Genomic DNA, 24,517 nt, shown 5'->3' on the forward strand with positions numbered 1-24,517 from the left:
ACCAATAGGCTTTATTAGATACTCCGCATTCCTAAACGAAAACGAAATGAAGAAAAACAAATGTATACCACATTTACAACTTATAAGCAGACAAGAAATTAAACACACCCTCTGTACAACTGCTTAACGTTATTAAAATGAGCTGGGAATGAAGATCCTTAATCCTGTGGTGACTCCAGTTCCGGTTCTTTGTAGCGCCGCGCCTCCTCGCATGACGGTTCATTCCGGCTGGAATGCCCGCCTGCGCTTGAGAGCAGCTAGTTCTGCTTGTTGGTTACATTGTATCAATCTCCCAGCATTGAAAGATACAAACAGCCATCAAGATATATTAGAGATACGGCGAAACCGAGTCAGGGATTTAAATGGTGGAACCGGTTTGAAGAATGGAATTTATTATTCGGGATATCGAGGAGACGTGTTTTAATTCCGAAGGCTCTTGAAATTGAATTTGAAAATGCTCTTTATAACCGGTATTTTCAAATTTGAACGGGATCTCAACGTGTGATGGCTGCAGTCCCGTGAACTGGCCTCTCTTTTCCCCCTTGCTGTTGGATTTCTTGGGAGTACATTGATTGATCTCTGCGATCATTATCACTGTCGTTACTACTACTATTATTATTGTTGTTGTTCCTTCAAAGATCACATTCTTTAAGTCGTTTGATTCTTAATATCTGGATCTATGGAGTGCACTTAAATATTCCTGGGTCTGGGTCTGCAAGTGGGGTAAGTACTATAGGAATTTTTCTCCATTTTTTTGTGCGGGAGGTACCCCTAGCTAGCTAGATATTTAGCTACAATTGCATGCTTTGGCTTGCCGAAAAGCCCTTTGTTTGAGAGACTAGGGCGCAGCTTGGCATTAATAGCAGATCAGTACTCAGCATGTATTCTGCTCTTTAAGGCTTGAGTTTAACTATCGTGTAATAACCGACTGATCTCTTTAAACGCCATTCGCCTGCGGTGTGTTTGCAGTTATTTCACAAACGGCTAGGCTTACACTCTGCCATTTACACGGTCGCCTTGGAAGACGACGGAGATGTAGGAAGCCAACTAGCACAACACTGGTTGACAATTTCGTTATCTGATACGAGTTTTGGATATTATCTGTTACTGAGCGATTAGCTACGTTCTCTTTCGAAAGCTGTAGAGATTGTGTGTAATTGTTATGTACTTTTTCGCAGTCAGACAAATTTGTAATTTTTACCCTGAAACACGATCGGGTTACTTATTTTAACGAGATGACCGGTTTGTACAGAGATGGCTAGTCCTTACAGCGACACATTTACACAGTTAATTTAATATTTATTTCCCCGTGCACTGTAGTTGTCAGTTTGCCACCAGCAGCAGTGAAATGTTACTTTCTCTGGGGTTTGTGTTAGTTTAGCGAGGCCTTTTTGGTCACTCGGGTCCATCTACGGGCACCGGTTGTAAATGTTCAGTTTCTTTGTTAGACCAAAGTGGGAAAATCGCTGAGCGCTTTATCTTTCATAAGATGCACATGGGAAGAACGGCTTTGGAACCTGCTTCAAAACAGGCCAGCTGCATTTTAGGCCTCCGAAACAGCTCGTTGCACACAGTGACTGGCGGGCACAGGGAGCCCACTGGCACCCAGCAGTCACTGTGCCATCACCTGAGCTCTGAATAGGCGTCCATCTCCCCGAAATTGCATTTCAATTCGATTGCACGTTGCTTGACCTTAAACCAGACCCTGACTCAAAACGGGCAGTTAATCTAGCCGGTTTAGCACACAAAAGTCAGAAAGCCCCGCGACGGGTTGTTTAACCACAGCGCTTCTCTGGATTTGTTTAACCTGGCTCGTTATGAGAATGTCACTGGTCTGCGCCCAAATAAGGAAACCGAAAACGTGCTAGCTTTAACACAATGCCTTAAAAAGTACTATTTCTGAATAGTTTGAAGTGTTCCAAGACAGTATTTTGAATAGATGTAGGGTACCCTAACATTAGCGTTTGCACCTTTGAAAAGTTTTTTTTTCCTGTTACGCACTGTTTATGAAAGGTTTTTTATCCAAGGCGGTACATTCATTTCAGAACTTGACGCTTTCCAGGAGAATATTTTGTGATGCTTTTTGATGACGCAAGTATATATAGGATGTGTAGAAAATGAGGTTGTTATGGTGGCCGTGACACGTGTACCCATGTTGGGTTTGAATTTCTCTTACTGAAACCAATGGACAGGCCTATAAGAATGATTAAACACCGTTATATAAATAAATGTAATTTTGGCAGTGCCAAGCCAAATATGGGAACTGGCACTTTGCGAATAATTCACATTTAGTAGTTCCTTGTTAGTAGTTTTGTGTAAAAGCTGTGACGGTTATTCACACAGTAGTCTAGGCCCCCCCCCCCCAATAATAGTTGGTTATATAAGGCATAAGCAAAGAAACCAAATCCATTTATATAGCTGCTCATATTCCCAGTGTTTGTATTAACTGGAAGCTTGAAATATGTTTATATATTTATTTTTGGTGACTTATATTAAAAATATAGCTTAATGTGCCTTGCTGGCACCCTTCTTCCTGAGTATTGTTGTATTTAATCAATTTGTTGTCATGTAATTCTGCGATGCCTGCCACCAGAGATGAACCTTAAGTGTAATAACTTATTTAGGTTACAGCTTGATTTCACTCCCCCATAAAACAGTGTTCATGATTGAAACAGAGCAGCTGCTGTGTATAAGGCTGAGGAATCAGCCCAGTCTCCCCAGTGAATGTGTCCATTTAGCTGCTATTGGCCCTCTCTGTTAGTAAGGTGGTGTTCATCGTGCCCTATAAATGCAGTGTGTGTGTTTCTAATTTCCAAAATATTGTTGTGAAGTCTAGCTATACATAGATGTCTTACCATTATAAGTAACATTTTGTCACAAAGCTGCCGGAATAGCAGCCTGCCTGGATTCTTGAGTAAGTCGGTCCATTGCTAGAGTGGAGGACAACACTGTATATAATTAACATTTATCAGCGTTGTTTAATTGTATTGGTAACTTCTGTCACGTTATAAACCCAATCTGTGAAACGGGCTACATGTTTAGGGGGAAATTTATTTTTGTGTTCCCGTAAGTCCTCTTTGTGTCATTGTTTCTAAATATTTGGTTAAGTATTTGATTTTAAATCTGCACTTTCTACTTTAATTGTTTTGGGTAACTTTTAGCTGTAAGATCCTTCCTCAGCAATGAGATTAAACAGCCCATAAACTGAAAGATGTCAGCAATGGCAGCAGTGATCCTGGTGATTTCTTCTGACATTTTGCTTGTTTTGTAATTACTGCAATCTCTCTGCTTTCCAGAAAACACATGTTATAAACTGTATCAGCCTACATGTAGGGTAACATTGTGGCAAATGCCCCTATACTACTGCATGTTGATATAAAGTGGAATGTCATGTACTTGCCCATATTGCTCTCCCCTGTATGTGCAGCTCATCTAGTGATGCACCTCTGACGGAGAGTTTTAAGAGGTTATAATGTGGCAGCAAAGTATGCCCATTTCTTTGAGGCATTTTCCAACCAGATGCCACACATTTTAATAATTAGAGGCTTTCAGTCCTGAGGTTTATTATTATTATTTTATAATAAAGGCGTACTTTACAGTCATATATTTCTCATTAGACATTAAGGTGTGGCTTGACTCGCAGCCTAGATTACTTTCTAAATTATCTCTGCAATGTGGTTAAAGGTCTTTTCAGTATGAGAGCACGCCAAATATGTAGCAGTGAATTTGAGATGGGGAAATTACATCTCAGCAGCAGGTGTCTTAATGGTGATGGTACTGTACTTGTGAATGTTTGATTTTATTTCCCAGCGGGGTTGTGTGAAAACTTCACCAATGTGTCTTATCTGTATGTTATATGCAATAGTAAAATATGAAATTGTTGCGTTTTTAGAGGAAATATTAGACCCCCATTATTTTCTAAGTACAGGCATAACAGTCTGGTTCTGTAGTAAATATGTAGTTCTTTTGTGTGGTTCTAGGATTGGTCACAAAATTTAATTTTCATTGTGCTTCTTTGCACGTCTAACTTGGAGATCCAGTCATGTTGCACCTCCATTCTGTCGCTCAGCTGAGTAACACATTTGCCCTGTAGAATAGCGTTTTAGTCTTAAAAATGTATGTTGAATCTTTATAGTGAGGTTATGAAACTGATGGGGAGGAAAGGATTGAAATTGCACTTCAGCACCACATTTGTATGCAGGCGAAAGGGGAGGATTTGTTAAGGTCGCTCTCCAACAAGTCAGGTGGCTGCTTACATGGACGTTTCACTGCAATTTGTGGGGTCTCACCCTTATTTTGGCAGGTAAATATATCCTCATCTACTGAGTATAGTGCCAGATCAGTTATACAGATAGCTGAGCTGTGAATCTGACAGCCTTTTAATGCTGCAGCTGTGTGATCCTTAAACAGGCTTTGACCATCACTGTAATTGGCTTCAAATCATTTTAAAAATCAAATCAATCTCTTGCCTTCAGTGTTCTAATTTCGTGTTAATGCGGCTCTCAGGTCACATATTATCAAAGATAATTATTAATTCTTTTCAGATTGATTACTCAGAGGCAAAGGGGTTCCATTCAGCGAAATTGGGTTTTTCACGTGTTTTCTTGTTTTTGTGACTAATGAACTGTTGAAACATTACAATTTGACAAATTAAATTATCGCACAGTTCTCACACAGTAATATAATCTAATAATTGTTAATGTAGCCAATATTAATGGTTTGTTTTTTCCCTGCTGAAGGATAAGTTAAAGCTGAGGTCAAATTTGCTGCTGTTTTGGAGTTCGGCTAACGGAACGAATGAAGTGTGAGAGGGAAGGGACATGCATTAGAGAAGAATGAGGGTTGGTGTCTTTGAACAGGCTTTGAACTGGCAACTTAAAGATAAGTCACTCTATCATCAAGCATGCGGTTTCCGGGCTGAAGGTGGGCCCCCGATGGAGGAAAGCGTGGGGGTGGGTGGGGGGGTGGGACAATAAAGCCAGGCATCAATTTATATTCAGAGGCGCTTTCCCAAAATCACCATCTCGCACATGGACTTCCATTGTGAGGAGGGTGAGGCCAGTTCTGTTAGGATGATGATGACCAAAGCGAGGGGAGGTTTGGCTGCCTTTGTTTCAGGTGCTGTGTTGGGGATCCGCCTGTCAGCTCTGAATTTACTGCTCTCAATAAAATGTTAGCTGCCCAAAAACAGCAGTGAATTACAGTTACTGCAGCCCAGCCCCTGAAAACCTTTCGATTAGGAAGCCCTTCAGTTTTTTTGATGAAAATTAGATGCTAAATCACTGACACTGAACAAGGCAAATGGATTCGGATATTGTTTCCAATCCCCCAATCTTGTGGCAAGACAAGCCTAAGTGGCGCCTATCATTTAGATTCATTAGTCACAGAAAATGCAACACGGAGTGAGACATGAAAGCTAAGGATTGGGTCTCCTTCTCTTGTCTCATTTTTGCTTTGGGATTTGTTTTGTGGTTCCTCTTCCAGTTCCTTTTTTAAATGCTCTTGAAATGTTATAACTTGAATGGACACAGAAACTGCAGTTGAAAATATTTTGTGTTGTGTCACTATGTAACAAGCCTGTATATCATTTGTTTATTTATACATAGAATTTTTCTGTAAATTACTGGTAATCTGTAGTCTGGTCAAAGCAGCAGTCGATTTAAGTAATGGCCGTAGTAAACACTTCTGCCTTTGTGTATGTTTTTTAAGCTCAGGAAGCAGTTACAAACGCAGTACAAAGTCTTACCTAAATTCTCGGCTGTTTCTCATTGATGCATTACGGTTTCCACAAACCACCTCTGGGCAAACATGAAACTTGCGTCGCAAAAGGAATTTCCTGTTTAAATGTTGTGCAGAGTATCCTGTTGAATGAAATCGAAATAGCCATGGTCTTAAAATTCTTTTAGAGCACCATCAGTTTGCGTGTAAGATGAGGGGGTTGAATTTTAACTTTTCTGTCAAATTTCACATGTGGTGTAGTATTTCTTAAATAAAAGCTGTGAGTGTTTTATGGATTTGTATTTTTGTGTTAAATTACATTTTTAGTTTTTAAATTTCGTTGTGAAGTGTCAGTATTTAGTGGCTGGCGTGAGTATAGGCTAGCTGAGTGTGCTTTGATGATAATTCTTTAATTTTAACTGTGTATGAGTATTTTAGCTTGCTTGCTTTGGAGGCTGTTGTCAGAAAAAGCACTGTACAATAAACCTTTATTGTTGCCCTAAATGTTGCGGTTTTAACTGCTTTTAAGCTGTTTTTGCCAAGTGTTCACTGCACTCATGAATTCAGTGCAGCGTTGACATTTTTTATTGTTAAAATTGCTACGAAACAACTACAGGTGAACTGGTTTTTTGAAAGACATACAGCTGTTCATCAATTCAGATTTTTATTGGCTGTTGTCTTGGATTGTAACTGCTTAAACTAGTCAGATTTTAATGTACAGCAGGGACCGAGCTGATAACATTTAAAGTTGCAAATATACCTTTTGTATGGCAACATTGTCTTCAGCCTAATATAGATCTTCAAAATGTCATTGTTGCAATTCACGCCAAGCAAACTGAACAGTGACATTATCAATCTTGACAACCATCTTATTAATCCTTTCTATCAATGATCATGGCTATTGCAGCAATACAATTGCGTTTTTATCTGTGTATATGCTATTATGATGTTCTTTCGTTATCAAGATCATTTTAAAGCTGAATAATGTTATAATTTGATTTGGGGGAAGATTTACAGTATTAATACGCATATTAGGTGTTACAGGTCATTTGCATACTCTTATTAAAAACTGTGACAAACTCTGTCTAGTTGTGTTCAAGAATGTTTGTATTTTTTTTGCTTCAAAGCTCGGAAAGACACTTGTTTTTATTTTGTGTTTAAAGCCAAACCATGCAGCTTTGTTAGCCTTTGTGCCACTTTAGCTTAAAAATGCTGCATTCTGCTTCTGTCTAGCACAGGTGGAATGGCTGCCTGAAAGACCTTTAGTCCGCAATATGTACAGCCGTCTAGTTAATAGTCCCTCTGAACATGTGCTGGAAGAAAGCATGGAAAATTCCAGAGGCTGCTCCCCTTCAATGTAAACATAGCGTGTTCCAGCTGAATCTGCCGTTCAGCTTTCATAGGTACAGCTCATCTTCTGATTCTACTGTAAAACCTGTAATATCTGGACATGAAATAAATTGAAGTCAGTTAACTTTCAATGACCTCGGTTTTGGCACGCAAGGGTAAATGGTGCAGCAGGGGATGGCCCTTGTTTTCAACAGCAAAGGTTGTCATAGTATTGTACAACAGGTGCCTGGTAACCATAAAGCCACAGTAAACTCATTTAAACCCACTGATGACAAGCTCAGGATTTCCTTGCTCAAAAAGGTTTGTTCTTCCTTTGATCTTACTTGTGAAGCTGAGGAGAATGAATTAAGCAAGCCAACTAGGTCGCAACTCTGAATTGTCAAGTATAAAATGTTTCCAGGTTGCTTAATGTTTCTTGGTGTTTTTGGGAAGATCAGTGTGTATTTACATCAACAGCAATGTGTGTCTGACTCCATTAACAACCGCAGTGTCTGATAGACAAAAAATATTTAGTGTAAATTTTATTCTGCCCCTTTCTCCTGTGTGATGTCATCAGCCTGCTGCTCCCTTTGTAATTGGCTAAATATTTTAACCTTGTTTTTTATTTTAAAGTCTGTTCCATAGAAGTTTTAGAAGCATATCATTATGAAATGCATGCTTTTTGAGAAATTAAGCAAGATTTTGAATGGAAAAAGTTAACTGTTTCAGTATTTATGATGCCTTTTTATTGAGTGAATGCAATTATTATTATTAAACCTTGAACGGTTTCACAAAGAACACAGTCATTCTGCTCCTTGCTGTGAACCACCATCCGTCAGACTGCTGTGTGTCGAGGGCTGTTCGCGTGCTCAGAGTTGGGCGCCAGATATTGCATGTCCTTCGAAATGTATGTGGGTGTGTTTATTTTCAGGCATTTTTCAGCAGACAGTGACTCCATTCGATTGCACCATCATGGATGCAGTCGTTTATTTAAACGGTGCAGCTGTTCACATTTGTACCCGTTTCCACTGATGACTATTTTTGGTCGGTTGGACCAAAACATATTTTAGGACAAGTAAATCATAGGTACTAACAGTTTTAGTGGTGATTGAATGTTGACTGCCTTGTAACCCTGGCCAGGATAAGCAGTTGGATGGATGGATGGATGACTGATACCATTAACACTTTGACATGGGACAGACAGGGTGAACATTACCACACAGCATTATGTTTGTAGATGTTTTCTAAATGTGCTACATTTAAACAAACAACATGGTACATGTATGATGCTGAAAGGCATAGTCTTGGCGGGAGTGTTATGGTAAGTGTGATCCATTGGTTCTATGTAATAGTCTAATGTGGGGTCTTGTCATTTTAAACTTTTGTCTTTTTCACCATTCTGTGTTCTGAGTAACCAGAAACCCTTTTGTCTTTTTAAATACAAAATGATTGATTGTATATTAATGGTAAATTTATTTGTCTTTAATCTGTTTCCCCAGATCAGAAGCATGATTGAATACTTTTTTTCATGAATTTTTTTGTAGTTATAGAACACATACGATTACCATCCATTGTGTTCATTTGTTGGGATGATTATACATGGATAATGACAATTCTCAAGTTGCACAGAAAACTGGTTAGAGTAAGCTCTGCCTCTCTGGACAGTTACATTTCTATGAAAATAATCAATGAATTATGACTGGGGGAAATCTTTTTGCAAAACTGCATTTTATTTGTCTCATTTCCCCTCCTTGTTTTGTTCTGTAGATACTTTCATCAGGTCCCCACAATGCCAGGGCAGGGGAGAGGTTTCACCCCCCTTGTTTGTTTTTGGGTTTTTTTCTGGCCGTGTCCGTTCGCTGAACCTCGTCCCTGATGGGAGAGTGACGAGAAGCAAAGCGACAGAGCATGTGGCTCTCATGGGTGGGCGCAGGGCTCTGATGGATGCGCTGTCTGCGTGTAACTCAGACCGCGGCGGCTCTGTCACTGACAGACGCGAGTGTCTCATTTGCAGTATTAGCCTGGTGCCGCTCCCAGATCAGATAAGGCCTGGCTGCCACTGGGGGCGGAAGGGGAAACGCTGGGGAGAGAGGGCACTGTGACGGCTCGCCCTCGGAGTCCTCGCCTGTCATCTCTGCGGAGATCGTGACAAACGTGAGGCCTCAGTTGGCGGTCATGTGACCGGCTTAATCCAATTGGACATTGTGAGTGGAGCTTGCTTTATTTCTAAGGTACTTGACATGTAACTTGGATGCTGCCGTTAACGATTTAGGCCATTAGAATCATAAGCACAAAGACTGCGAATCAGTGGTGAATCACTTTTCAGAAATTTCTTTAGCTTATTTGAAGTATTTGTTTGGCTGTTTGGAAGGTAAGGGTGTTTTTGCATTGGGATGCTTTGGTGTTTTACGTGGAAAATGGAAGGAACCCAAGACTGTGGGTGTAGAAGATGCTCTGGCCCTCAGCGTGTACGTCTGTTCCGTGTTTCTTCTGTCTCCTCTCTCCTCCTCTCTCACTTCTTTCTGATACAGTAGCTTCTATCAGCTGCATTTGTTTATTCCTCACAGAGGAATGAAGATGCTAATGTGGATCCCAACCCACAATGGTTATTTAAAGGTGGCACCCAGCATGTGCACCATAAAGCAATAAACATTGAAATGAGATAAAAATATGAGAATATGACTTTCAGGTGTGGGTGTCGTGACTAAGGCTACATCCACACAAATACTTTTTTTACGGGACTTTCCGAAAGAAAAGATCTGCGTCCGCACTAGCATTATCACTAACCTTGAAAAAAACGTCTGCGTTTACACTGCTCCGTGTAAAAGGCAAATGACGTAGCTATTAGAGTGGTTGTTAATGTATATATTTCTGACATTTTTCATTTGCACATTTAACCAAAGCTTTTTATTATATATTTTTAGAAGTGGCTCACTTTGTAGTAGCTCCAGCACAACATGTCATTTGCATGTTTTTTTTGTCCAACCAAATCTTTTTATAATTCTAGAAGCGTTGAAGTATATATTTTGAATAATTTTGACTTTGATTAGTAATAAAGTTCAGTTTTTATAAACGCTTGACTGTTAATCTCACACACAACCATGTGTTTAAAGTAAATGCACATTTTTTATTTAGTAAAAGTGAAATATCACAGTACTGTAGCGATGCAAAAACAAAGCTGTCCATAAAAGGAACCATCACAGCAACAACACAGGGATCCAGAAATTTAGTCACTAACCCCTCAGTTTCAGTGCTCTATTGTCTTACCCTAATGTTCGATGGATGGATGTCTTTATCATAAGCTAGAGCATACCTTAACCTTGGCTCAGGTACAGTGTTGTTTTGAGCTTCACAACAGTTATAAACGGCATACAATGTACACAAAACACGATTTAGCTGCACACAAGTAAGCAAAACAACATATGCCAGGTAGTCAAAGTCCTGTACACCCTCTATTTTCACATGTGGCTTCCATGAAGGGAAGGGAAAGCATTCTTAATTCCTGTGAAGAATAACCAATTAGGTTAGAAACGAAGAGAGCCAATCCGGAAAGGGTCACGAGCTAAGTATGAACCAATCCGAGCTCACTGATGTACGCGTAACAGAATTTGTGCATTTATGAGCATCTGCACTAATCCGTTTATAGAAAGATTAGTTGTCGGAGAGCAGTGAATTTTTAGAGTTTCTGGGGAAAAAAGATCTGTAGTGTGGACAGAAAGCTAAATCGGAAGAAATTTTTTTTGTTACTAAACAACAGATTGGTTGTAGATCTGTTGACAGATTGGTGATTTGGGAAGGTCCAAATTTTCTTGGCTCTAAGGTGCCTGAAGTATTTTGCGGAAAATTCGTTTCTATTTCTCTTTTTTTGACCTAATAGGGCTAAACTTAGGAATGCCAACCATGATTTCACGAGTCGAGTTATATTTGGGAATTTGACATTATTTCCATATCTTTCCGTTTTTGTGAAGGTCTTTCATCTTTCACTTTAATGGCTTTTTAATTGACTGTATTGTTTGCGCATTCGCCCCCAGTGTCCGCTCTTCAGTCGGGGTAACAGAAGCTTGTTCACATCGGACTGAAAGAGCCTGTATTGGTGTCTCCACCCGATGTACCCCCCAGCCCCTCTTCCAGAGTCGTGACAGGCTTTAGAGCGGTGTTTCTCAGTATGGCCCACATTTTTGCTCCCTCCCAGCTCCATGACGGGCAGTCTGCAAGCTGGGAGGGAGCAAAATCATGGACTTTCTGGGGGTCCCCAAGCACCGGGTTTGGGAAAAACTCCTTTAAAACATGTGAGTGGAAAGAACATGGGGGTGATGGGAGGATCATGGCGAGGCTGGGGGTGGTGGGGCGCGCAGCTGCTTTGTAGTCGGCATGACCAGTGCTGTAGCCTCTGTGCTGTCAGGGGGTGTGATCCTGGGATTATTCTGCATTTACGTAGGTCACTGATTAAGTGTGCACTTCTGTAAGGTCTTCGTAGTGTAACACTCCTTGTCTGAGTAGGTAAGCTCTTCACAATGGTACCATGTGATGAGTAAGTATAGTCCCAATCTATGGCTGTCTCAGTGTATACTGTGTGCTGTTTACTGTTCTGTATGCTTGGTCTGTGCCTGTTAAATGTAACTAGTGTGTGAGACATTTATGACATTTGGGGGTTTTTCCCGAAAGGCAAGTATTTTGTGGTTTTTACTCTTGAAAAGGCTCTGTTTTTTGTCCTGTGTCTTGCCTGCATGTTTTTGTCGGTTAGATTTCAGAGTGTGACGTTCAGACCTCAGGCTGGCAGCTGTGGAGGATGCTCTTTTTGCCAGGGTCTGATGAGCCTGAGCCTCAGCCTCTCGCATCGATGCTGCACTTAGCATCTGCTGCTGGGGCAGATGTGGGCTTGGTTATACAGATTTATTGTAGCTGCATGGGCTTTGCGTGTACGTGTGCTTGTGTGTGCTTGCGTGTTTGCGTGTGCTCGTGTGTGTGTGTGTGCGTGTGGTCACATGCTCGTGGATGCGCATGCCTGCGTGCTCGTGTGCTTGGTGGTGTTTGTAGGCTAGTATGTCCTGCCGGCGGACTGCAGGCCTCTTCTTAGCATTGACACACAATCCAACTAACCACACAGTGTACGGTACTCAGAGAGAATGTCTGTTACAAATGATAGAGATGAAGCTGAAATGAAAATGGAAACCCTTTGGTGTATCAGACCTGATGATGAAAAACCAAAGCATAGAGTACTTGTGAGTACCTGCTTTGTCATACTTTCTCTGTGGTGCTGAGGTACTGAAAAAACTTCAGTAAACAATGGTATTTGCTTTTCAGCCAAAAAAAAGTGTTTATTTGATGAAGTGGATGTAAGTAAGAATTAACATTGATGGGCTAAACCACTGGTGTAGAGTTTCTGTTTATGTAGTTAGCTAAAAAAAAAAAAACAAGTAATCAAAGTGAGACGAGAGGTCTCAGCTTGGTGCTGTTGTCACTGTAAGCATTCCGCAGATAGCAGTACACTCCCAGTTTCCACGTCATGAGTCACAGCAAGAGGAGAGACTGATGGCCAAGAAAATCCAGTTTATATAGAATAACGCTGAGTGCTCGTTAGCGGCTACCGGAATGCTCGCCCATCCACTTCAGTCGGGGGCAGATCAGCTGTCCAGCCCAGCTTGTCCTCAGACTGACTGCATTTCCTGGGCTGCTCTTTGTTTTTTTCTTGGCATTGTCTGTTCTGTTGTTTGATCAGTTTCCTTAGGGTAAGGGTTAGGGTTAGGAACCTAACCCTAACCCTTAGCCTGTTCTCTGCCAGGCCACTTAGTTGGTCAGCCGTTCATTCTTGCTTGCATGCTTGACACTTTGTGTGTATTTCTGTGACTATACCCGTGAAATACCTTTTGAAATTCTGGCAAGGGTTAGCTAAAGTCTGCATTAACTAGGTGTCTTCAGGGTCCCCCCCCCCACCCCTGACCTTGTTTTATGTTGTTGGGTTCCCTCTTTCTGCACCACACCCAGAGTTAGTATTCTGTTTTTGCTCTCTGGATAATGTATTTTAAGATATGTACTTCAAAATAATTCCATTTGGCCCAATTCACTTCTGACTTCCTTAAAATGTTTTCATGGGTCTATAACAAGCATGTGCCCCTAGTTACCGTAACAATGATTTGTTTGTTTTGTGGCCATACCAGTTGGAGAACCAGGCTTCTTGTGAAGTAGGGACATGAGTTTTCTGTGTCCTAGCAGCGTAAGATAAGTTTGAAAACTCCCTTGGGCTTTCCTCACAGAGAAAGCTTTAAGTGCTAAAGCCACAACTCTCATTTCAGTATCAGAGAGGAAGCTTTCAGTGGTAATGCCACAAGTTGCATTTCAGTATCCGAGAGGAAGCTTTCAGTGGTAATGCCACAAGTCGCATTTCAGTATCAGAGAGGAAGGTTTCAGTGGTAATGCTGCAAGTTGCATTTGAGTATCACAGGCTTGAAGACTGACATTTGCTGGGGGGAGCTAGAGAGTGACATGTGAACACATGCAGACTTGACTGGATTTAAGTGAGTACTTACCATTTCATACATATTCCATACACTGAAGAAAAAAAATCGATCTGTTTTGGTATTTGACATGTTTGAGACATTTGTGTTTTAGTAATGGCTGTCTTTATGCTGGCCTGTCCAAAGTGTTCACAGTTAAGATTATTAAAGGAACTGACAAATTATTACATGGTTCAATTATCAGAAACCTAATATACGATGCCTCTGAGCCAGAAATGTGGATGGATAGTAAAACTCCCTGCCCTGTAGCCATTTCCCTACAATGATTCTCCCTTCACATTACAGTAGAAATGCCTTTTGGTATTTGGAAACATTAGCATGACCTTTTTCTGTTATCTAAGGTGCTGGTGTGTTAGTTCTGGGCTGGGGGAGCAGGTTTGTACAGCTTTGTTGCAGAATAACCCTACATTATACAAAATTTTGTCAGCTGTCGACAGTCTTGTTTAACAGTATTTTAGAGGTGTGGAAATTCAAAAGATTCTTTTCTGTATTAAACGTTTTTCACTGTAGTTATGAATGATTATATAATTGCTAGGGTTACTTCACTCAGCTGATAAATCATTAAGTAACTGAAAGATTGATTAATGCTAATTACATTGGATACTAATTTTATATTGCATAAGGTGCACAAATGGAGTAAGTAAGGTTATACATTATGCCTTATGTCCAGAAATGTGCCAGTTAAGTTTTCTAATGTATCTATAGTTTGTCGTTTTTTAGTCAGCGCAGTATGTGGGTGGTACAGAATTTCAAAGCCCAATCAAACCATGTTAATTAAGAAGTGAAATGGAACAAAAGCAAGGCTGCGGCTGCGGCTGCGGCTCCAGCTGTGACGTGCAGAAGCAGCAGGGTGAGACTTCAGAGGAGTATTTCCTCACAGTCCGTAAATTAAGGAGGAAGGTAACTAACAGAAGGTAGTATTTCTGAAACCCATTTAGCCACGTGGTTCCTGACCTCACCCCCCCACCTCCACCCCCCACAGTCTATGCTGTGATTTTTTATTTTTTTTTTGAAAGACCTTGGGATGTCGACACTCAGGATATCATGTATATACAATAAAATGGAATGTATGTACATGTGTGACCCTGTGCTTTAGATTGCTGTGGCAGTGGATCGCTCTTCCCACCACTGTGTGGTTGTATTTTCATGTTAATTTGCATTAGGTGTAGCTATAATGCAGATCTTGTCGTGGTATCACTCGTCGTATCCAAATCGATGTCATGCAGATGAACCTCAGAATACGGTGGGCGGGGCTTTTGGGTAGCGGTCACCAAGGCGACCTTGGCAGGCTTTAGTAGTGACAGGTTCCCTTATTCCATTTGCAGTTTCGATGGTCTTTAAAGGATGGTTTCCATCTGGGACGGGACTCATTGGTGCTGAAGCCGTGTGGATAAGCTGGATTGGTTAAGATGATTGCCGTTTAACTCACATTCATGAATAAAGCAGAAGACAGGATGCTGGGCTCGTGAGCATTTTAAAATATTAGGGCGGCTTCATGCGTCTAGTTTGTCTTATCTGGAGCATCAAACTAATTGTTACCCTGTGAACGTGTCGGTACCAGGAGTGCATGCAGAGGTGACTTCATTTTGAATAATAGCTTCAAGGTGTAGAGGATGGATCCCAGCACAGTGCGGAATGAGAAGCACTGCGCCCCCCCCCTCCCCTTCCCGCTGCGTGGAGCCGGCTGGACCAATCGCACGAGCTCCTCGCCTGCAGTGCAGGAAATCCCATTTTTGCAAGCCAGCAGTGGCTGTATGTTCTGTTGCCAGAGGGACTGTTATTCAAAACGGCGATTCCAGATGCGCAGCTAACGTGTCAACTAGCTAGATGGAATCTGTGACCTGAGCATGTGGGCCTCAGGTCACAGAACGCTTGCGGAATGAATTTTAATGCAGATGTTTCCTGAGTCTCCAGGGTGGCTGTGTGGTACCCTGATGCATGCATGAACCGCTCCCATAAAACATCTGGCGGTTTTAATGGGTGAAATTGGAAGTCACTTTGGATAATGGTGTCCGCCAAGCAACTTTAAATTTAAACGTACATAAATGATGGGTTTTTAAGCATAAGTGTGAATGATTTGGAAGTTAACTACTCACTGTTGGAATATCGTGTCTCAAGAAAGGGAAAGTGTAGACTGCAGTATTCTGGAATAGCAAACAGTATAGTGTAGTTTGTTTTGTCTATATCGATACATTAACATGTTGCATTGGCAGTGAAAGGAGGTGGTTATTGTGCAGTATTAGTGTTTAGTCTCTGCCTAAGCTGCAATGCTTGCTGTCATACATTAAATACACGTTGCAGATGATCTCCTATTTTTAGGCTTGTTTGTTAGTGCAGCTTCTTTTTCCGTGTGAACAGGTGCCTGTGTGATTATCTGGAGGATAAGAGCAGCCGTGGCTGGCGGTCTCTGCGGCCGCCTTTAGCTGCAGGTGGCCTCACTGTGACCCGGCTCGCATTTACCCATGTCACTGCTATCGGGCCCATTCTGGAAAGCAAGAGGCCCCCAGATGCCTTGAGCGCTCGCCGCGTGGGGTGGCAGGGTGCTCTTTTGGAAGGTCACCCCGGAGAGTAAGGTGGCCGTCACTCGGTCCTGTACCATGCTTTACTGGCCGCAGAAGGGTCTGAAATGCGTCACCAGCCATCTAACATCACCATTAGTGTGTTTGTTTTCCTATTATGTATATCTTTCACAATGGATGTAGTTCTTATAACCATCATAAAGCTTCTGCTTTGTATACAGTTGGGCAAAGGTCTGAGGAAGATTCCATGTCTCCTTAGCTGAAAAATGGACTCTTGCTACCTTTTGAGCAGCAAAATGTTAGCCGTACGCAGATAATTGCCAAGGCTCTGGTGTGCGCTTGGTGCCTGCCTCTGCCCACAGTTGACCTAGCTATACATTTGCTAATGGGCTGGAAGCGTGCTGCCTCGGAGCCTGCCTCTGCCCAGAGTCAACCTAGCCATCCGTTTGCTAATGGGCTGAGCGTGTGCTGCCTCGGAGCCTGCCTCTGCCCAGAATCAAACTAGCCATACGTTTGCTAATGGGCTGAGCGCGTGCTGCCTCGGAGCCTGCCTCTGGCCGGAGTCAACCTAGCCATACGTTTGCTAATGGGTTGAGCGCGTGCTGCCTCGGCGCCTGCCTCTGGCCGGAGTCAACTTAGCCATACGTTTGCTAATGGGCTGAGCGCGTGCTGCCTCGGCGCCTGCCTCTGCCCAGAATCAAACTAGCCATACGTTTGCTAATGGGCTGAGCGCGTGCTGCCTCGGAGCCTGCCTCTGGCCGGAGTCAACCTAGCCATACATTTGCTAATGGGTTGAGCGCGTGCTGCCTCGGCGCCTGCCTCCGCCTGGAGTCGGCCCAGCTGCACGTTTGCTTATAGGCCTAGTACGTGCTGCCTCAACGCCCCTTAAAGGCCTCTCCCAACCTTCCCCTTTCCTCTCGTGCGAATGGAGCACCTGAAAGCATTAAGACCTGGCAACGTTTCTGCTTGAGACCCTTGGAAAATCAATCTGGTGACTCGTCGGCCTCTGAGGGCAGAGCCTTTCTTCGGTTATTGGCAGCGCGATTGACTTTCACCTCTCGCCGTATATCAGCGGCACTGAGGTGCGGCACTGAGGTCACTGTCACTCACCTTATTGATACCTTAGTTAGAATTTAATGGGCCTGATTGTAGGGGCTTTATTCATTTTCATTTCATTCATTGTCAGCTAGGGGTGTGCGCTAATTATTCACTATTCGGATAACTATTCAAAGCATTGTTATATGAGTACTGATATCCATATTTGGTTATTCTGCTAATGCAGAGAACCATGGGAATTTGTCAGAAAATATGGTGCCTGCCACAAAAAACCACCGCACTTCATTTTTGTGTTGTTTTTATTTGCAAGCTGAAAATTACATTTTGTGCAAACTCTGTCAAAAAGAACTTGTTTACATGCATTCTGGTATTTTGATGCTCAATCGTATAAAACTGAAACATCTATAAGCGTTGGTCATGGATGACGCTTCACAGCACAGCAATCGACGCTTCCTCATTTCGCTGGTTCCCCGGTAGCGAGTCGAACCGGGGACCATCTGGGGATCCCCAAGGACTGGGCTGGGAAACACCAACTCAGGCTGCATGTTCAGCGGTTTATCATGCTGCTGCTTTTTCATTTACCCAGTGAGATGGTTGTAAAGTCACAATAGTTTAAGTCACAGTCACAATAAAAACTGTTTCCGATACATTTTGCATTTGCTCTCTTGTACTTTTTGTGTTTCTTGTAGTATGAAAGTGTCATGTGACTAACCGGACAGTTGTCGGATAACACGGCCAGTTCGAATATCGAAAACGATCTGAATGCTCATCTCTAGTGTCAGCGTGTGCTGGTGATGACTAAATGAGGTATATAAGACAGCCTTCCCGGAGATGTTGAACACATCCAGAGAGTCGTCGGTATTAGATGTTGCTGCCTGTGATTTCTGTGGCTCTTCCATTTATAGAGTCCCACAAATAGCTGTCTGTTATCCCTGCGCTGTGCTGCGAATGCCACGCATGGTGGAGAATGCCACCAGCGGTGTGACCACCACCCCATTGTCACGTGTCCCTCTGGAATGTGATCGCGGTTCGGCCGGGGACTTCGACACGCCGATGACAGATTCATCATATTGCTGAGTCTGCTTGATGGAGGATAAATTCACTCCGGCATGTTTCGTAATCCCCTAAAGGATTAATGAGGATACCCAAACATTTAGTCAGCCTTCTCTTTGCTTAAAGGGATAAAGGTGAGATGTGTAGATGTAAGGCAACTTTCGTGTGAATTTTTTTTTCATTACTTTTTTTGCGTGAGCGTGTTTTCATGTGTGCGTGACCTTGCGAGGCAGACTGCGGGGGTGCAGGTGGCGTGGCTGCTGTAGCGAGCTGCTGAGAAGTGCAGCCCTCTCTGAGGCCCAGTGCCAGTGTCAACCGCGGTGACATTTGCAGAGATGGAAGCTGGCTGACCCCTGGGGGCTGGATCTGCGTCACCTTCAGCTCCTGGCGCAAATCTATTTCAGTACCCAGCTCGGGGGGAGGGTGTCCAGCTCTCTGTGCTGGAGACGGTTCCTTACCAGACTGCAGCTAGAATCTGATGAAATTAGCTGAGGCTCTAATTCTTCACCTGTCTATGAGATCTGAAATTTCCTGATGTGTTGTTTTCTGTATATTGTTTTTTTTCTTAGCCTCATAATTCAGTTTTAACAGATTTCATTCTCCTTGTGTAATGTCCCATAAGCCAGTGACTGTCTGTATGCTTCCTGATTGTAATTTTTATTTAGAAATACTGTCATGAAGAGTAGGAACACTGAATAAACACAAACCGTAGAACTAAGTTGTTTACTCATAAAAGGTCCCCCCCCCCCCCTTCCTGGAATCAGATGCACAGAGGAACTGAAAGTAATCTAGTTTGCAGAATTGGGAGTTCACCTCCGAAGCTCTGTGCTCACACGGCTGACCAAGCACCTCCAGCACTAATCTAACCAGGGCCCTGAAATAGCCCCACTCTCCTGCATTTCCTGCTATCTACAGTAGGTGGGCCTCAATTAACAGGGTGGGCCACCGAGGTGACGTGTGAGCCCCCACAGCTGTCTGTCTGTCTGTCTGACCGGGGACAGCTGCAGCCTCTGTCCTGTCCGCTCCATTTTTGGGACGGGCTCCTGTGTGCAGGGTGAGGCCGATCGCATGGCAGCTCTTGGGTGCTAATGCGGAATTTGAGGGTGGCCTGGATGCAGAGCGCCCTCCGCTTAAGCCCAGGAGTTACGGCCCCACCGTGCATTTTTGGAGCTGCCACTCAGCATTAATGTGATCTAAGTGATGCGAGCAGCGCCCTGTTCGGTCAGCGGGATGGAGTGTGGGAGAGCCGCCACGTCAATAGCAGGACAATGCGTGCCAGGCGGAGACAAGGGGCCTCTAGATCAGTCAGTGCATCGTGGACGAGTGCAATAAATCCCTTCTGTTACGGTGCCTTGACTGCCTAATGGAGAGCCAGTCCGACAGCCAGGATTTGCCCAGAAAGATCTTTTAACAGATACGGGAGAGGGTGCGATCTGGGGGGATTGGGGGGGCTCCATTTCAAATTAGGGACATTTCTGCAATCACTTCCACTAGCAAGCCAGTCTGTGCACCTCCGCAGAATGTGGGGGCCGGACCTCTTTGTTTGGGAGCAGCAGGCTTCACGAGACTGAAAAGAAAATGTGTATTTGAGATTCTCGATTTCTATGCATTGCATGGGGGAATTATGATGAAGAGCCAGAGAAGGCAGCAGTGTGGAAGGGAAGCAGCTCAGCGGATTTGCGGAGCATCTTCTTTTGTAATCGGGTTTAAAATCGGCAGGTGTGTGCAACGCAGACACCCATCCGAATTGAGGTCCCTTTTGAATTGGTATTGATCTCATCTGCCCCGGCTGTCTTCTCTAGTGCCTTTTGTGCAGCGTTCACTCCTGTGTCTCCCTTAACTCTCAGGCAGACCTGCTGCAGATGGGGGTGTTAATTATTTACTTGTGGCAGGGGGCGGGGGACGTGTACTCCCGTTCGCTCCCGTTTGCTTGTCCCCTATTTCAGCTGGCATGTGAAAGAGAATGGTAAATGAGTTTATGGAGGTTATTTACAACCTCCTTGGCCAGTGCCAGAAGCTGTGCACCCTGCCAGAGGCCTTCCATTTGTGTGTGTTTTTGTGTGGCTACTGAAAAGTCCAAGGGTGCTGGCCTTGTGGGTCTGGAACAGGGCATTTGGGCTCGCTGAGTCTGTTAGCTGGGTTCTTGATACCTCCAATGGGCAGGACTTAATAAAAGATATTACTAAATGCTGTTCTCTACAGAGAGCTCCTGAATAATTTTTTTACAGCAATTTCAGAAATAATTGTACTGTGTTTTAAAACCTGAAGAGCAACCCAATTAATGCTGCAGATGGGTGAGTTTAATGTGACGTTTGTCACTATGGATGGGTATCGTTAGGCTTTTATCGATACCAATATCGATGCCGATACTTATCGATACTGTTATCAATACTACTCTCCATAATGTGGAGCAAAAAATAGATATGACACAATGTGAAGAGATTTAACAGTTATTTTAAATAACTTTTTTGCAAAAATAAGTTAGTTTCCTGTATTCCTGTAGTGCTGCTTCACTATCTTGCTAGTCCTGGATGTAGAAGGTTGATTTTCAAACCGTATTTTAAACCACTTAGATTTTGGCAGCGTATTTGTATTTGCGTTTTTATTAGATTAATGTAGTAATTCAACGTGCTTTTTTGCTTCAACGACATTTGTCATTGATTTACTTCCACAAGCATTACATTTACTAAGGTTATGCTATGCTTTTGCATGCTTTACCACATCTGTCATGATGACTGGAGAGGACAGTATATAAACACACACCTACGCGACTAAAACGTGATGGCGTTCACTTGCCGTGTCCTTATCATTAGGGGATAGTTTAAAATGTAAATACCCCTCTATGTTAGGGTGCTTTTCCACTGCAACAGGTACTATCGGTATTTTACCTTTTCTACTGACTTCCATTGACCAGTCGTGTACCAGTACCAAAAGTTCCAGTACACAAAGTGCCAAACTGGGGTGCCTTTTTGGTACTTCGGTACTTTGGGGTGGGACTTGAAACGCTTTTTTTGTCTATTGGTTATGCAAATATAGCCTGCATCCAGAAACACGATACAACCGTGGTCTTGAAAACAGTTGTGAACTCAGAATAAGGATAAACAAAGTAAAAAAAAAAAAATGATGATAATAGATGCATGGACAAATGGAAAAACCCATGGTTTAATTGCGATCTTAGTTCGAAGAACAGATGCACGATCAGGATTGCAGGGGCTAGAAATAACAACATTTTTTTTGTATAATATATTAGGGCGGCACGGTATTATTTCAATGTAATAATTATCGGGGTGTTTATAAAGCAATAAGTTAGTGCAACAAATTTCTCAGAAACTTGTCTACGAGTGATTTACTGTAGACAGCAAGGATGAAAATGGTTTTGATTGTCTCGTAAAACGCGTGCAGCGCTCATGCAAAACCAGCGGAGGTATACTGTAAACTGATTTTTAAACCTATATTATATAATCTGTAAAATGAATAATAAAACTACAAAGCTAGCTAAGTTTGTTTCCTATGACAAAGTAAAAATGTTTTTAATGAAACAAACTCCCTGCGCTATAATGTACGTACAGAATTGAGAGTAAGAAGCAGCCTGATCGTAATCTAGCTGATTAGCCATGTAAGAATTGCATGTGCATAATATGTGATGTTGGTATTAATATCGCACACCTTCCAGCCCTTTAATATACAGTGGTACCTCGGTTCTCGAACTCACTAGAACTCAAATTTCTTGAAAGTCGAACAAACCAGTTTGACCTAGAACTCGATCTGAATATCAGAAGTCGAACCGTGAACGCTGACCTAATATAAATTGTACGCGCCAGGAAATGAGTCATACTACAATGCAATTCTTACTTGAATGCCTTCTTCACAGACTGGACGATTAACCAAATAAAGCAGCGCAACATTACAGTAACTAACAATAAATAAACCACTAACTTACGTGTACTATTAGAGCATTTATGTCATTTATTTAAACTTTATTTTACCAGGTAAATTAAATGAAAACCAGTTCTCACTGCTTTACGTGATATTCGGGAGAAATAGCAGATTACACATAGGAACTGCCTGGGATACAAACGTCATGCGTGTAACTAAACTCTTCAACCAATAAGGGCAAAGGTGTGTCGTCACGGAGGCGGTTCCAGTTTGTGCAGCTGGGTGAGAGGTTGCAATGCATCTAACCGTAATGCATTGCGTCAGGATCAGAATGCGTTGCTTTAAGCCAGCGCTGTAAGCAAGTCGAACGCACCCAATGACCGGACTGGGGAAACAAACTGAAACGCGGACTTAATACAGAGGACTAATAACAACAACCAGAAACAGCTGATCACATGGGGATCCCACTCAAGGTTAATTGGTTTTCCATTATTTCTTATGGGAAAAATTAGATCAGAACTCGAACTTTTTAGGATTCGATCCGGAGTCCGGAACGGATTAAGTTTGAGAACCGAGGTACCACTGTACATTATTTTTCTAATTCAGTATAAAATAACCCGCCCTGTTTTGTGATGTTATTCAACGCCGGTACGAGTTTTTGGAAAACCAACACATTCTTTAAATCCCAAAAGTACGATACTTGGTGCGCTGGAAAAGCACCCTTAGAATTAATTAACAGTAAAAAATATTATAGTGGCACCGTTTGTCCAGGAGCTCGGTATTGCCCAGTCTAGAACCGGTACCAATTAAGTACCGCTTCTCGATACCCATTCCGATTTGTCACTACTGATGGCAGCCATAATCAGGTCTCCTTGACGGAGCTGCTGTCCCTCCCCAGCTCTTGTTTCCCCGGCGCTCATCTTAATAAACAGCCTCGTTAGAGGGCAGCCGCCTGACGGAGCGGTAAGTCTGCGGCGCGCACTGGCAGCGAGCGCGTCCCGATTTCATTGGCTGTCACACATGATAACGTCACTCGCTCCGAATGGCACTGTCGCTTTGTGCTGCCCGGTGAGAAGGGTCTCCGCGTGTTGCCATGGAGACGGTGGGAAAGGGTTATGTAGTACGACGGGGGATTACAGGGAAGTGCAGCTAGAGTGTTCAGCTGCCATAGCTCAGGTGGCGAGAGACCATTACGGATGATTTAATGTTCTCCGCAGCCCTCAGAACCCTAACCCAGGTGACTTGAAGGACGTTTTTGGAGTCGATAAAGACCTAATGAATGACTGATCAGGTGGAATTAGTTTGTGCTGCTCTTTGTGGTTAAGACCTTGTGAAAGTCACGTGATAAATAATTGTGCATTTCACTGCTGTGCACATTCACCTAGTCACTAGAAATTTCCATGCTTTTCGTAGCCTATATTTTTCTAAAATAAATGGAAGGTGAGGTTGTCTGTTCATCCAAGGCAAATTCTTTAGGAAGCAATGCTTCCTATTGTTATCATTATAAAATATTTTTAATATTGTGATTACAAACCTTAGTCAGACCATAAACTAAAAGACAGTGATAAATGTTCATGAGCCAGTCGGTGAGGATCAGACGGCTTCATTGTGTACAAGTATATTTGACATACCAAAAGGCACCATTGCTTCGATAAACACATTCCTTTGTGGTCCGGAAGTGGATTTATTGTTAGCTTGTATCATTTTTTCCCCCAATCATATAACAATCAGCTAAATCTGATAAATTTGGGGTAAATTTAGTTATTGTAATTCATGGCTGGTTTCTGGTTGGTTGGATACTAGGAGGTGCTCCCTTGTCATGTCAGCACGTTTCTGTGATGTGAGCAGTACAGAACAATGTACTGACCCCCATCCCCCCTATTTGTTAGGGAATTAATTATTTGCATATTTACTTAATCTTCAATTGAAGAACCCCAAAAACGGCAGTAAGCATTTTAAGGGCCGTTTTTCTGCCTTCCCCTGTGTCTGTCAGAGGACCACAGCACTGCATTCCTAGCTACATGCTGACGGCGGGTTGCGGGTTACTGGCGCCTCCTGTTGCGGGCGCCGCGGGTTGCGGGTTACTGGCGCCTCCTGTTGCGGGCGCCGCGGGTTGCGGGTTACTGGCGCCTCCTGTTGCGGGCGCCGCGGGTTGCGGGTTACTGGCGCCTCCTGTTGCGGGCGCCGCGGGTTGCGGGTTACTGGCGCCTCCTGTTGCGGGCGCCGCGGGTTGCGGGTTACTGGCGCCTCCTGTTGCGGGCGCCGCGGGTTGCGGGTTACTGGCGCCTCCTGTTGCGGGCGCCGCGGGTTGCGGGTTACTGGCGCCTCCTGTTGCGGGCGCCGCGGGTTGCGGGTTACTGGCGCCTCCTGTTGCGGGCGCCGCGGGTTACTGGCGCCTCCTGTTGCGGGCGCCGCGGGTTACTGGCGCCTCCTGTTGCGGGCGCCGCGGGT

The 24,517-nt window shown here is 43.2% G+C and overlaps 1 protein-coding gene across 2 annotated transcripts in view; it reads left to right on the forward strand.

The window, feature by feature from the left end:
- The first annotated feature begins 227 nt into the window (after window positions 1-227).
- Window positions 228-24,517, forward strand: part of LOC111845619 (zinc finger protein 609-like) — an 87,430-nt gene continuing 63,140 nt past the window's right edge. The window contains exon 1 of one of the 2 annotated variants that reach the window (XM_023815162.2): window positions 228-723. The gene's annotated coding sequence lies outside the window, so the exon portion shown is untranslated. The remainder of the gene's footprint in view (window positions 724-24,517) is intronic. The other variant, XM_023815164.2, reaches the window with a different exon arrangement.

Source organism: Paramormyrops kingsleyae, chromosome 11, assembly GCF_048594095.1.
Source record: "Paramormyrops kingsleyae isolate MSU_618 chromosome 11, PKINGS_0.4, whole genome shotgun sequence".
In the NCBI taxonomy this organism is placed as follows: Eukaryota; Metazoa; Chordata; class Actinopteri; order Osteoglossiformes; family Mormyridae; genus Paramormyrops; species Paramormyrops kingsleyae.